Genomic DNA, 3,692 nt, shown 5'->3' with positions numbered 1-3,692 from the left:
AAATGAAATGAAGAAATGAAATGAGATGAAATGAATGAGATGAGATGAAATGATGAAAGAGATGAGATGAGATGAAATGAAATGATGAAATGAAATGAGATGAGATTAGATGATGAGATGAGATGAAATGATGAAATGAAATGAAATGAAGAAATGAAATGAAGAAATGAAATGAAGAAATGAAATGAAATGATGAAATGAAATGATGAAATGAAATGAGATGAAATGATGAGGTGAGATAAAATGAGATGAAATGATGAAACGAGGTGAGATGAGATGAAATGAGATGAGATGAGATGAAATGATGAAATGAAGAAATGAAATGAAATGATGAAATAAAATGAAATGATAAAATGAAATGATGAGATGAGATAAGATGAGATGAAATGATGAAACAAGGTGAGATGAGATGAGATGAAATGAGGAGATGAGATGAGATGAAATGATGAAATGAAATGAAATGAGATGAGATGAAATGAAATGATGAAATGAAGAAATAAAATGAAATGAGATGAAATGATGATAGAGATGAAATGAGATGAAATGATGAAATGAGATAAAATGAAATGATGAAATGAAATGATTAAATGAAGTGAAATGAAAAAATCAAAAGAAAATCATGAAATGAAATGATGAAATGAGATGAAATGATGAGATGAGATGAAATGAAATGATGAAATGAAGAAATGAAATAAGATGAATGCTGAATGAGATGAAATGTGATGAAATGATGAAATGAGATGAGATGATGAAATGAGATGAAATGAAATGAAATGATGAAATGAAATGAGATGAGATGAGATGATGAGATGAGATGAGATGAAATGATGAAATGAAATGAAGAAATGTAATGAAATGAAGAAATGAAATAAAATAAAATGAAATGATGAAATGAAATGAGATGAAATGAAATGAAATGAAATTATGAAATGAAATGGAATGGAATGACATGAAATGAAACGAAATGAGATGAAATTAGATGAAATGATGAGATGAAATCATGAAATGAAATCATGAAATAAAATGAAATGATGAGATGAGATGAGATGACATGACATGACATGAAATAGCTACATCCTGATAATTGACTCCAGGAGAAGCTGACTTCACCTGGGACTGAGAGCCACACCCAGGAAAGTGAAGCTCCAGTGATGGAGCAGAAGGAGCAGAAGGAGGGCATGGAGCCAGACATGGTGGGTAGGGAGGAAAAGACAAGGCCAGGGAACCAAGTGTGTCAGGGCCCTGGGGGAGCAGAGGCTCAGAGAGGCCAGAGACGCCAAGAGAGCTCTCGGCACATGGAACCCCCATTGTTTGTTCCTCCAGGTGTCCAGTTGCCTCAGTTGGAGGTCCAGTAAGTGGAGGCTTCTCTCAGGGACCTCCACCTCTTCACTGCTGCAGCAGGACCTGGGTTCCCATCATCTTCTCAGGGCTCAGCAGACTATGGGGCTCCCATCACCTTCTCAAGGTCCCTCACATCTAGTTGGGGAAGCAAGGTCTACACAGGCTCCACGTTTGTCCTGCTCTTTGAACCTACCCCAGGCTTGGTGATTATCTCCAAGCCATGGTTTCCCTTTCTCTCTGGCAGGTTCTGTATACAGCCTGTCCTGGCCGTGCCTCAGTGTTGGGAGGAGCACGGCTCGCCTGGTGTTCACTCTTGAGCCAGACTGCCAGTTAGATTCCCAGTTTTGTTTCTTACCAACTGTGTGACTTGCCTAGGCATCAACTTCCCCATTGGTAAAATGGGGTTCATTGGATTGTTATGAGGATTAAGTGAGCTGACATGTAGACAAATGCCTTATTTACAAGCAGAATTACCAGAATAGTGAGAGTGGGGAAAAGAATGAGGGATTGGAGAGTGCTCCTGAAGGCCAGGCCCAACAACACAGGCCCTACTGCAGGCGATTGTTCCCACCTTACTACATGCGGAGGCTCTATGGGTGTTGACCACAGTATTCCAACCCTCCTGTGCAAGGAGAAGTGATGAAGGGTGCTGACAACCAGGGTGCCAGAGAACAAGGTAGACCAGTGAGGCAGAATATGTATCAGGGTTACAGACCATGATTCCGTAGGGGCCCTCCTCACCAAAGACAGCCTAGAGAGGATGGCAGTGAAGAGGATAAGAAAATCAAGGAGATGATACCCAAGGTCAGCAGCCACCTCAACTTCGGTACTGCCGCAACTTCAATTACTGATGCAGACTCCCAGAAAACCCTAAACCCCAAGATGGCAAAGAGATGAAAGCAGCCGATCCACCAGCTGAGAATTCGTCTGCTCCCGAGGCTGAGCAGGGTGGGGCTGAGTAAATGCTGGCTTACCATCTCGACCATCATCCGGTTTAGTCATCCAACAAGAAGAAATGAATATGAAATTCCAGCAATAAGAAACGAACAAAAGATTGGAGCTGAAGACCTTAACTGCTTGTTTTTTGCCCGTTGACCAGATAACTAGAACTATCTGCATTATCTATGCAGCATGGGATTTTTATTATTTTTACCTAAAGACATCTCTTTTTGGTAATAACAAACATGTTTTTTTTCGAGTGTCCATAGAGGTCTTGGCCATACATGTGGGTGTTGGCAGAGGCCAAGTGTATGTACGTGGTTTTCAGCTGAGACTGAAGGCACTCATGCAAGAGGTGGTGAGGGAATGAAGGGCACACGTGGGTGTCATCCAAAGCCCAAAAGGCACATGTGAGTGCTGGTAGAGGCTAAGGGCAGGTGTGAATGTGAGTGCACACTTGTGTCAGAAGGTGTTTGCTCATGTGTCAACCATGGCTGAAGGCACACACACAAGTGTTGACTGTGGCCAAGGGCACATAAAAGAGTGTCGACCAAGGCTGAAGACACAGGCATGAGTGTTAGCAGATGTGAGGGCTCATGCGAGGATTTCAGCCTAGGACAAGAGTGCATGCATGGGTGTCAGCAGAAGCTGAGGGTGCGTGTGTGAGTGTCAGCCAAGGCCAAAGGCATGGGTGTTGGTTGAGGCCAAGGACATGAGTGCAAAAGTCGGAAGTAGCTGAGGGTGCGCAAATGGGTTTTGAAGGAGGCTGAGGGTGTGTGCGCGGGTGTCAGCTAAGGCTGAATGCACACATGCTGGCGCATGCATGAGTGTTGGCTGAAACCAAGGGTGCACACATGAGTGTTGCCTGAGGCTGAGGGCATGCACACAAGTGTCATCGGAGGCCAAGGGCACCTGCACAGGTGTCATCTGAGGCTGAGGGCACAAAAAGCAAGTGTCATCTGAGGCTGAAGTCATGTACATGAGTGTCAGCAAAAGCTGAGGCCTTGTGTGGGGGTTGGCCGAGACCGAAGGTTTATGCATGGGTGTCAGTGGAGGCTGAGGGCATGTGCATGAGTGTTGGTCAAGACAGTGGGTGTGCACATGAGTGTCAACTGAGACCAAGGATGCATGCACAGGTGTCGAAGGAGGCCGAGGGTGCATGTGCAAGTGTTGGTCAAAGCCGAGTGCGTGCACATGGGTGTCAGCAGTGGCCGACGGTGCACGTGGGAATGTCAGCCAAATCTGAGGTCATGCACACGTGTTGAGGAGACTGAGGGCACACTTGCAGGTGTCAGCCAAGGCTGAGTGCACATGCAGGTGTAAGCTGAGGCCAAGGGCATGCACGCTAGTGTTGTCAGAGACCAAGGGCATTCACACAGGTGTTCTCCAAGGCTGAAGGCACAAAGCAAAGG

The 3,692-nt window shown here is 44.8% G+C and overlaps 1 pseudogene across 1 annotated transcript in view; it reads left to right on the top strand.

Moving 5' to 3' along the window:
* Window positions 1-2,528, top strand: part of LOC103254589 — an 8,612-nt pseudogene extending 6,084 nt beyond the window's left edge. Inside the window, exons 2-3 of the transcript XR_002481631.1 lie at window positions 1,095-1,193; window positions 1,807-2,528. The product of XR_002481631.1 is annotated as a nuclease-sensitive element-binding protein 1 pseudogene (transcript). The remainder of the gene's footprint in view (window positions 1-1,094; window positions 1,194-1,806) is intronic.
* The last annotated feature ends 1,164 nt before the right edge of the window (window positions 2,529-3,692 follow it).

The sequence above is a fragment of the Carlito syrichta genome, unplaced genomic scaffold, assembly GCF_000164805.1.
Source record: "Carlito syrichta isolate Samal-C Ts95f unplaced genomic scaffold, Tarsius_syrichta-2.0.1 Scaffold286953, whole genome shotgun sequence".
Lineage (NCBI taxonomy): Eukaryota > Metazoa > Chordata > Mammalia > Primates > Tarsiidae > Carlito > Carlito syrichta.
This window is presented reverse-complemented; position numbering and strand designations above follow the sequence as displayed.